This window comes from Moschus berezovskii, chromosome 14 (assembly GCF_049115385.1).
Source record: "Moschus berezovskii isolate FMDL1 chromosome 14, NW_MosBer_1.0, whole genome shotgun sequence".
Classification (NCBI taxonomy): Eukaryota; Metazoa; Chordata; class Mammalia; order Artiodactyla; family Moschidae; genus Moschus; species Moschus berezovskii.
In genome coordinates this window covers 33,630,995-33,642,605 of record NC_142473.1, presented here as the reverse complement: position 1 = coordinate 33,642,605, position 11,611 = coordinate 33,630,995, and positions in this window count along the sequence as shown.

The window sequence follows — 11,611 nt, the reverse complement described above, 5'->3', positions numbered from 1 at the left end:
GTGGATTCTTATCCTCTGTGCCACCAGGCAAGTTCAGTTCTCAGTTTTTAAAAAGCCATTTTTCTACAGGGTTGATTTTGTTCCTCTAGTTTCCATCATCAGGGGTGCATCATTAACAACTTTGCAGTCCACTGACTTGGTATACCATGGTTTATGTAATCTTTTCCTCTATTATTGCATACCTAGAGTGTTTCTGCTTTTCAGGATTATAGACAACAGGATTCAGACATAAGGTTGTATTCATGATCTCTTGCTGCTGCTGCTGCTGCTAAGTCGCTTCAGTCGTGTCCGACTCTGTGCAACCCCATAGACGGCAGCCCACCAGGCTCCCCCGTCCCTGGGATTCTCCAGGCAAGACACTGGAGTGGATTGCCATTTCCTTCTCCAATGCATGAAAGTGAAAAGTGAAAGTGAAGTTGCTCAGTCGTGTCCGACTCTCAGCGACCCCATGGATTGCAGCCTACCAGGCTCCTCCGCCCACGGGATTCTCCAGGCAAGAGTACTGGAGTTGGTTTCATGATCTCTTCCGTTCAGTTCAGTTCAGTTCAGTCTCTCAGTCGTGTCCGACTCTTTGCGACCCCGTGAATCACAGCACGCCAGGCCTCCCTGTCCATCACCAACTCCCGGAGTTCACTCAAACTCATGTCCATCGAGTCGGTGATGCCATCCAGCCATCTCATTCTCTATCGTCCCCGTCTCCTCCTGCCTGCAATCCCTCCCAGCATCAGAGTCTTAGGTGACATTAAAAAGGCAGGAATATTTAAGGCAACCGTTATCAGGAGTTTTGCCAGGGGGCAGTTGGTAATGTCTGAAGGTATTTTGGGCTGTTGTAACTGGGGAGAGGAGCGAATATTTCTAATGAAAAGATGTCAAGGATGCTGCTATAACATCCTGCAATGCACAGAACAGCCCCCCACTATAAAGAATTATCCAGCCCTGGGGAATTCTCTGGTAGTCCAGTGGTAAAGAATCCACCATGCAATGCAGGGGACACATCCTTAGTCAGGGAACTAAAATCTCACAGACCTCAAAGCAACTAAGCCGCAGTTACAGATTCCATGCCCTTTGTGGAAACACCCCAAATGCTGAAACTAAGACCAGATGCAGCCAAATAAATAAACAAAAAAGAAAGAATTACTCAGCCCTAAAAGTCTATTTCAAATCTTGAAAGATGATGCTGTGAAAGTGCTGCACTCAATATGCCAGCAGATTTGGAAAACTTAGCAGTGGCCACAGGACTGGAAAAGGTCAGTCTTCATTACAATCCCAAAGAAAGGGAATGCCAAAGAATGCTCAAACGACCGCACGATTGCACTCATCTCACACGCTAGTAAAGTCATGCTCAAAATTCTCCAAGCCAGGCTTCAGCAATATGTGAACTGTGAACTCCCAGATGTTCAAGCAGGTTTTAGAGAAGGCAGAGGCACCAGAGATCAAATTGCCAACATCTGCTGGATTGTGGAGAAAGCAAGAGAGTTCCAGAAAAACATCTATTTCTGTTTCATTGACTATGCCAAAGCCTTTGACTGTGTGGATCACAATAAACTGTGGAAAATTCTGAAAGAGATGGGAATCCCAGACCACCTGACCTGCCTCTTGAGAAACCTGTATGCAGGTCAGGAAGCAACAGTCAGAACTGTACATGGAACAACAGACTGGTTCCAAATAGGAAAAGGTGTACGTCAAGGCTGTATATTGTCACCTTGCTTATTTAACTTATATGCAGAGTACATCATGAGGAATGCTGGGCTGGAAGAAGCACAAGCTGGAATCAAGATTGCTGGGAGAAATATCAATAACCTCAGATATGCAGATGACACCACCCTTATGGCAGAAAGTGAAGAGGATCTCAAAAGCCTCTTGATGAAAGTGAAAGAGGAGAGTGAAAAGGTTGGCTTGAAGCTCAACATTCAGAAAACAAAGATCATGGCATCTGGTCCCATCACTTCATGGGAAATAGATGGAAAAACAGTGGAAACAGTGTCAGACTTTATTTTTTTGGGCTCCAAAATCACTGCAGATGCTGATTGCAGCCATGAAATTAAAAGACGCTTACTCCTTGGAAGGAAAGTTATGACCAACCTAGATAGCATATTAAAAAGCAGAGACATTACTTTGCCAACAAAGGTCCGTCTAGTCAAGGCTATGGTTTTTCCAGTAGTCATGAGTGGATGTGAGAGTTGGACTATGAAGAAAGCTGATCGCCGAAGAATTGATGCTTTTGAACTGTGGTGTTGGAGAAGACTCTTGAGAGTCCCTTGGACTGCAAGGAGATCCAACCAGTCCACTCTAGAGGAGATCAATCCTGGGTGTTCATTGGAAGGACTGATGCTAAAGCTGAAACTGCAATACTTTGGCCACCTCATGCGAAAAGTTGACTCACTGGAAAAGAGTCTGATGCTGGGAGGGATTGAGGGCGGGAGGAGAAGGGGACGACAGAGAACGAGATGGCTGGATGGCATCACCGACTCGGTGGACATGAGTTTGAGTGAACTCCAGGAGTTGGTGATGGACAGGGAGGCCTGGCGTGCTGTGATTCATGGGGTCGCAGAGAGTTAGACACGACTGAGTGACTAAACTGAACTGAACTGCCAAGATCCTCCAGGGGATCTTCCTGATCCAGGGATCGAACCCAAGTCTCCTGTGTCTCCTGCATTGCAGGCAGATTCTTTATCACTGAGCCACTGGAGAAACCCCAGTTGACTGCATATGTGTGGGTTAATTTCTGGGTTCTCTATACTGTTTCATTGATTTATGGGTCTATTTTTAATGCCAGTATCATACAGTCTGATTATCCTAGCTTTGTAACACAATTTAAAATCAGAAAGTGTGATACTTCCAGACTTGCTCTTCTTCCTCAAGTCTATTTTAGCTACTTGGGATCTTTTGTGGTTCCATATGAATTTTGGAATTGTTTTTCTATTTCTGTTAGTAATGCCGTTGGAATTTTTATAGGGATAGCACCGAATTTGCAGCTAGCTTTGGGTAGTATGAACATTTTAAGCATTATTAATTCTTTCAATCCACAGACAAGAATATCTTCCCATTTGTGTCCTCAATGTTTTTCAAAAATGTTTTACAGTTTTCAATATACAGATATTTCACCTCCTCAGTTAAATTTGTTCCTAAGTATTATATCCTTTTTGAGGCTATTGTAAATGGGATTGTTAATTTCTTTTTAGCCTTTTTTAAAAATTATTTTGACTGGGTTGGGTCTTTGTGCTGTGCATGGGCTTTCTCCAGCTGTGCTGAGTAGAGGCTACTCTCTAGCTGTGTCACACAGGCTTCTCACTGAAGTGGCTTCTCTTGCTGTGGAGCACGGGCTCTGGAAGAAGTGGGTTCTGTAGTTGTGTCATGCAAGTTTAGTTGCCTTGTGGAATCTTCCCAGACCAGGGATCAAACCTGTGTCCCCTGCAATTATGGGCAGATTCCTAACCACTGGTCCACGAGAAAGAAAGTGCTCATTGTAACCCCATGGACTGTATAGCCTGCCAGGCTCTGCTGTCCATGGGATTCTCCAGGCAAGAATACTGGCGTGGGTTGTCATTTCCTTCTCCAGGGGATCTTCCCAACCCAAGGATCGAGCCTGGGTCTCCCGAATTGCAGGCAGATTCTTTACCCTCTAAGCCACTAGGGGAGGTCCTTAATTTCTTTTTTGGAGCCCATCCAGCAGTCAGGCAGATCTGCCTCTTGCTTCAGCAGTAGTTGGTCAGAACAGACCAGGGGCTTTCCTTCCATCCTCTGACCATCCTGTAACCTCCTCTCCAGTCACCACCTCCAGGACTATCTTCTTGGCCATCCTCTACCTTTAGGACCAGCCAACAGGGTTTTGTGTGGTGGCTCCTTACTGTCATCAACCATGAGCTCCCAGATGTGTCGGATTTATGCCACTGACATGGAGACTGTGGCCCACCATCCAATCAACCAGCATCTGGGAGTCTCTGGCCTTCTACACTCACCTCTCTGGGCTTCCACTTCAACTGCAATAATGTGGCTCTGGAGGATGTGGGCTGCTTCTTTCTGCCAATTGGTCAAGAACTGTGAGGGCTCCAAGCATCTTTAGATCAAAATCAGTTCACCTGCTCTGCCCTCTTTCAGGACTCAGAGAAGCTGGCTCAATAAGGCTGAGGCAAGACCTGGAGGCTGTGGAAACCACCATGGCCCTGGAGAAGACCCTGAATCAGGCTATTCTGCATTTGTGTGCCCTGGGTTCTGCCCACACATACCTGGACGACAGCTTCCTAGAGGTGAGGCAGGCTAGGACTCAGGACTGGGACCTTTACTGCAGTGCTTGCGCCTGGACAACTGAACACATCTCTGCAGCGGCAGAATACAAAGAAACTGTAAGGGACTGAAAGCAACTCCATACATGCACAGTTGGGGCAAATTAGGAACAAGATACAAAAAGATCAAAACCCAACTGCCACTTCTGAGATGTCAGGCCCTGCACATAGCATAACCAAGGGGTTGGGCAGATCACCCAAGCTACCCCTCCACCTCGACCCAGGGGACCCGTCCCTCCCCTCCCCCATATATATTTTTTAATGGCCAAATGGCAAATGCATTGGATCCTGGTTTCAGATGTTTTTAATTTGTATTTATTTATTATTTTTGGCTGTGTTGGATCTTCATCGCTTCTCAGACTCTTCTCTAGCTGTGGTGTGCAGGTCCTCACTGCAGCGGCTTCTCCTGTTGCGGAGCACCGGCTCGAGGACACTCGGGTTTCAGTAGCTGCAGCACGTGGGCTCAGTAGTTGTGGCTCCCAGGCTCAGTAGTTGTGGCGCGTGAGGTTAGTTGCTCAGCAGCATATGGGATCGTCCCAGACCAAGGATTGAACCCATGTCCCCTTCACTGACAGGTGGATTCTTTACCATTGAGCCACCAGGGAAGCCCTCCCCTCCCCCGTTTAAGGGACCAGCTTACACCTCCTGCCTGCCTCCCCGGCTACCCCAACCCCACCGCAGGGAGTGAGCAAGGGCACTGGTTACTTGTTCTCACTCCCTCCTGCTGTAGTCCCAATAAAGCCTTGCTGAATTTTTTTCCTGGCCTCTTATCAATTTCTACTGATTAAAGATTTCATGAACTCTGGTCTGTAACAGAAAAAGAGGTGAAAGTCATCAGGAATACGGTGGCCACGTGACTAATCTCAGCAAGGCTGGCAGCCCCTGGGCTGAGATGGGCAGAGAATCCTTTCCAAAGGCCCTATGAGTAGCCCCCTAAAGCTCAGTAGCCTTTGAGGGGCCCCTCTGCATCTCCCCAGTATAAGGGTTTCTGCCTGAGCCTCTCCCTGCAACCTCCAGACAGGTTTTTAACCACCCTGGAGCCCACCAAATGGAAACAATAAAGCTTTTTGAAGAAAAAAATACCTCTTTCCAGATAATTCTTGTTAGTATATAGAAACACTTTGAGTATTAATTTTGTATCCTGCAACTTTATAGAATTCATTGAGATAACAGATTTTGGGTTTTTTGGTGGAGTCTTCAGAGTTTTCTCTACATAAAATCATGTCACTTGAAAACATAATTTTAAGGGTAGGGGAAGATCATAATTCAGTGATCTCAGGACCATTTTACCTTCTTTTCTTTTTCTATTTTTTTAAGCATGTATTTCACTCTCACATGTGAGGCAGACTGAGTAAAACTATGTGATGTAAACATCAGGTTTTTATTTCTTTCTACATGCCAAAGACAAGTAGAAAATAACACAAATTATCTTTTCGAGCCGATAAAATTCCTATGAAAATGATGATAAGTTCAGCTGTCAAAGCTAAAACAAACTGTCTCTAAATATAGTAGCAACCCAAATGTGGTGAGGCTAAGAAACAGCTTTCAAACCATCACAGCCACGAAACCAAGGTTAACTGAGGAAATGGCTTGTTCATTTTGCCTTCTTAGAAATGATCCAAAAAACTGATAAGAACAGATACTACACTTGATCTTAGTTAAAAGATTTTACGCTAACATATGTAACATAGATAGTCAGTGGGAATTTTCTGTATGACTCGGGAAACTGGAACCTGTGCTCTGTGACAACCTAGAGGGGTGGGATGGGGTGGGAGGTGGGAGGGAGGCTCAAAAGGCAGGAGACCTATGGCTGATCCACGTTGATGTATAGCAGGAACCAACACAATATTGTAATTATCCTTCAATTAAAGATAAATAAATAAAAGAGATTTTTAAAATAAGTGAAATCTGGAACAGGAAAAAAAAAGTGCTCACCATACCAGGATACCCTTACCTTCTGCAGAGAGAGCTAGGGCAAAGTGCTGGGGGTTGGACAGTGTCACCACTGCACAGACAGGGAGTTCTACTAGAGGACAGCCAGGCTGCCCTTCTGCAGCTGTCCCAACCCACGCCAGCTACCCCATCCTGCCAAGATTTAGCGCTGAGCCCAGTGATTGGAAACCCACCCCCAGCGTCCCACAGAGCAGTGCTGGCGGTCCCAAGTGTGCCCAGTGCTCAGTTCAGGTGTTTTCTAAGCTGTTGTCAGAGAAAGTGCTAGCAAGGACACAGGAGCAGGAGGGGGAGTTGCCCCCCCAAATAAAAAGTAAAAAATTATCGAGGACTCCAAAGAACTGTTATGTATGTGGATTATCTCTTTCTGTATTTCTCATATTACAAGATTAAAACAGAGACAATTTAATGACTATTTACTTATGAATACATTTTAAATAACAGGGCTTTTCTGGTGGTCCAGAGATGAGGAACCCGCTTTGCAGGGGACACGGGTTCCATTCCTGGCCCAGGAGGATCCCACATGCTGCAGAGCAACTAAGCCCGTGCACCACAAGTGCTGAAGTCCGTGTGCTCCAGGGTCGGTGCTCCCCCACAAGAGAAGCCGCCACAGTGAGAAGCCTAGGCACCAGGCACAGCAACTAGAGAGCTGGCCCCGCTAGCCACAACCAGAGAAAGCCAGTGATCCCCAGTGATGACCCAGCACAGACAATAACACATAAATATTATTAAACAATAAATATTATATAAACAAATAAATATTCAAATAACACTAGTAAACCTACTACCACATGTCAAGTAAATAACATATTCTTATGAAAAACAATTATGTTTTCAGAATTCTGAGGGAATTCCCTGGTGATCCAGCGGTTAGAAAGTTGTGTTTTCACTGCTGAGGACCCGAGGTTCAATTCTTTGTAGGGAAACTAAAAAAAAAGAAAGAAAGAATTTTGAGAACAGTGGGGTTGTTTTGCACCATATTTGTGAATCTCTTTGACGTGTGGTTTGAAACAAGACCACTGCATCCTCACACCCGCTTCAGCATTCAGCTGCCACCCCTGCTATCTTGGTTGAAATACAGGAAGACTCTCCAGCTTCATACAGATATGTAGTTGGAAAAGGAGGAGTTGTTTAATAATAGCCTTTTCAGACAGTTGTGAATTTTTTTTTTTTTTTTTGGTCTACACTAGATTAGACAAGTGGCAGTTTCTTAAAGATTAGTTGCAATGTGGAATCAGAAACGAACTCAGGAACTTTTCATATCTTTTCCAATTAAAAACCTACTGACCTATTTTGCACTTAGAAGGGATTTTTTTTTTACCCCTGCATGATTTTTTTTTAATATCATGCATTGGTAATTTGGAAAGTGTTGGTTCACTGAATTACACAGATCTTCAAATGTTAGTGCATTTCATGATAGGATACCAAAAAATGATTCTGATAATACACCACCGACCTTATCAGAAACATGTTAAGATGGTGGGAAGTTGTCAAGCTCCAACTTTATTGCTGGCCACAAATACTATCAGTTGTTTTCCTTGAAGTAATGATAGCTTACAGTGAACAGTGTCAGATTCGTGATCTCCTGGAGAAGACGATTTAGCTTTGGGACTAAGGACCAGGTTTGATCACTCAAGAGCTTTTGTGTAGCAGAGTTTTATTAAAATATGAAAAGGGAGAAAGTGTCTGACATAGACATCAGAAGGGGAGAGGAGAGTGCCCCCCTGCTAGTCTTTAGCAAGGGAATTACATACTTTTTATTTATTTATTTATTTTTTTGCAGAATTATATACTTTTTAAATTAGTTATTACATTAAATCAAAAGAATGTCTCAAGGTTGTAAAAATTTTACCAGACCCACTCCCACAATTTACATTTTATGATAAGAGGATTAGAATTTAAAAATAAAAAGATCCTATCAGACCCACTCCCATAATATACATTCTAAACTATCAGGATAAGTCAGAAGTTTTTCAGGAAGGAGAGACTGTCTTCAAGCAAGATACATTGTTATATAATCCCTAGTACAGAGTTTAAAGTGAGTTGTTTGTTGTGTAATCATAGTTTTTTGTGACTAAGACTAAGGAATGTAGAGGAAAAAAAAAAAAGTTTGTCCTTTCCTCCTCCTGGAGAACCCCAGACTCCCCTCTCCTCGGGCACTCCTGGACTTCTTATCAACCTGCCTAGGAATTGACTCTCTCAGTGACACGGTTACTTCCTTCATTTTGGAGAAAATGTCTGCCAAATGCCCAAAGTCTAGATAACCATAGCTCCTCTCTCACTTGTTCTTTCAGGTGAAAAGCATGTTTCTTTGAATAAGAGGCTAATTCAGCTCACAACTCACAACTGCAAAGAAATGCACCAAGGAAATGCATCCTTAGACAACCATGGTACTTCCAGAGGCAGCAGAAGTGTTTTAGGCATACTTCACGTTTCAGCACACAAAAACATTAAAAAGATGTGTATTCAGGAGTTCAAAATTAATAAAATTAATGAGTTTTCCTGCTTCATCAAGGACAGTCTTAAGTGAAACTGACTTTTGTCTCTTTTCTTTTTTTAACTCTGTGCAATGGTGAAGAAAACAATGATTACTAGTGTGGTTTGATGTCACTGCCTGATTCATGCCAAAGGGGCAGCAGCTTAATTTTCCATTGCTTTTGTCCCATCAGTGCAGATATTAATATGGTAAAAAATGGCAAATTACATCTCATTATTATTATAAAGATGGTTTTGACCTCCCTACCACAAAAGACTTTGAAGAGTCCAAAGGTAATACTTTGAAAAACACTGCCTTAGTCCAACCAGGATTTGAGCTGATTTGACAGGTCTTTAATTTTTAATTATTTATTAATTTATTTTTATTAAATTAATAATTTATTTTTTAAATTTGGCCGTGGCAGGTGGCTTGCAGGATATCAGCTCCCGCAACCAGGGATTGAACCCTGGCCATGGCAGTGAAAGCCCGGAATCCTAACCATTGAGCCACCAGGGAACCCCCAATTACACTGTTGTCTTTGTGAAGGCTGTGGTATTTCATGTTGACCCTATTCCCAGGATGCAATCCATCAGGTGCCCCAGATTAGTGTCTGGGCAGATTTTCAGGCTGCCTTCTCCTTGATAGCCTTGAACTTCAATTCTTGTCCCCGAAATCCTCTACTTCCAAAAGCAGGGATGAGCTTCCCTTCCTTTCCACAGTTTCTCTTGGATTGCAAAAGCCTTTGTGAGACAAACAGCACCAAATATTGGGTTCACTTCCTTGGGCTTCTCTTCACTCTGGGATCTTGGCCTCTGTGGCAGATCGATTAGAAGAAATGACTCTAGTCCTTCATCTACAACTTTTCATTTATTTATTTGGCTGCGTTGGGTCTTCAGCTGTGGCATGTGCGATCTTCGTTGCTTCACATGGCATCTTTGGTCGAGGTGCATGGACTCTCTAGTGGTGGCACAGGGGTTCCAGAGCAGGCGGGTTCAGTAGCTTCGAGGCAGTGGGATCTTAGTTCTCTGACCAGGGGATCAAACCCTGGTCCCTCCCACTTTGAAGTGGATTCTTAACCACTGGAGTAAGGAGGAAGTCCCTATCTACAACTTTTGCAATGTGATTTTGCAACTCCTTTCATCAAGAGGTGGAGACTTTCCCCATCCCTTGAATTTTGGGTGGTGTTATTGTCTGCTTTGGCCAATAGAAGATGACAGAAGCAATATTGTGCCATTTTGGGAACTAAGCCTCCTTAAGAGGCTGGCATGCTTCAGTTCGGCCTCAGACCCCTGCTGCAAGAATTACCATGAGAATAAACCGAAGCTACTCTGCTGGGATATGCAAGACCAGATGGAATAGAAAGAGACTATCTCATCTGAGTTCATCTTAAATCAACCAGACACCAGCCAAGTCACCTCCTGACTGCAGACTGTCCCCTGAGCCTAACCTGGATCAGCGGAACTGTCCAGGTGTCCAACTACCCCATGGATTTGTGAGCCATAATAAAATTCTTATTGCTTTAAACAACTAAGTTTTGGGGTGATTTTGTTCTATAATAATAGCTAACTGCAAAAGCTAATTGATACCTTGCCCCTTTGGTAGCTCTCTGACACCTTCAAACACCTATTAATATTTTATATTTTGACCAACTTTTCTATTTGTTATTGGTGGGAAGACTGGTCTGAAATAAACTAGTCTGATGCTACTCAAAGGAAAACATCCTTGATGACTTCTTGCTTTTCCTCATACTTTCATGAGTCTGCTTTATCTTTTTGAGATTATTTAATATGTGATTTTAGCTTCTTGGCCCACCAGTCTGCCTTGTCTCTTCTGTACGTGCTAAGTCACTTCAGCTGTGTCCGACTCTTTGTGACCCCATGGACTGTAGCCCACCAGGCTCCTCTGTCCATGGGATTCTCCAGGCAATAATACTGGAGTGGGTTGTCTCTTATAGGCTGTTCAATTTGTTTTATCTTATTTATTTTTGAAGTTTTTATTGAATCTGTTACAATATTGCTTCTGTTTTATGATTTATTTATTTTGACCTGGAGGCATGTGGGATCTTAGCTCCTCAACCAGGGATCCAACCCACACCCGCAGCACCCATATTGGAAAGGAAAGTCTTAACCACTGGTCCACCAGGAAAGTCCCTCAATTTGCTCTATTTTTTTGTATTTATTTGTTTTGTTTATTTTTGGCTGTGCTAGATCTTCACTGCTGCACAGGCTTTTCTCTAGTTTCAGTACGGGGGTGCGACTCCCTCGTTGCAGTGTGTGGGCTTCTCATTGTGGTGCTTCTTGTTGCAGAGCATAGGCTCAACGATTGTGGCACACTGGCTTAGTTGGTCCACAGCATGTGGGATCTTCCTGCATCAGGGATTGAACTTGTGTCTCCTGCTTTGACAGGCGGATTCTTTACCACTGAGCCATCAGGGAGGCCCTGTTTTACCTAATTTTTTTAAAAAAATTATTCTTATAGTGGTTTCTTCCCTAGACTTTGTCCCCTTGAACTCATATTCCCCTAGGGATATTTCTTTGGTGCATGATTCGTGAGAAAGGGCAAACATTCTGGTGGCTAGCACAGGCCCCTCCTGGTGAAGCAGGCTTGTATTCAGAGGAGGGTATGAGACGTGAAGGAGAGACGTTAAAATTATCCAGGGCAGTACAACTGCCTTTTGATGAGCTCTTTTCCTCACTTAGAATCATTTTGTTATTCATATTTTGAGGTGGTGAATTAAATGCTAGGATCCATCTAGTCTGCCTGTTGCTAAGTCACTAAGTTTTGTCTGACTCTTGCAGCCCCATGGACTGCTCACCAGGTTCCTCTGTCCAAAGGATTTCCCAGGCAAGAATACTGGAGTGGGTTGCCATTTCCTTCTCCATGAGATCTTCCTGAGCCAGGG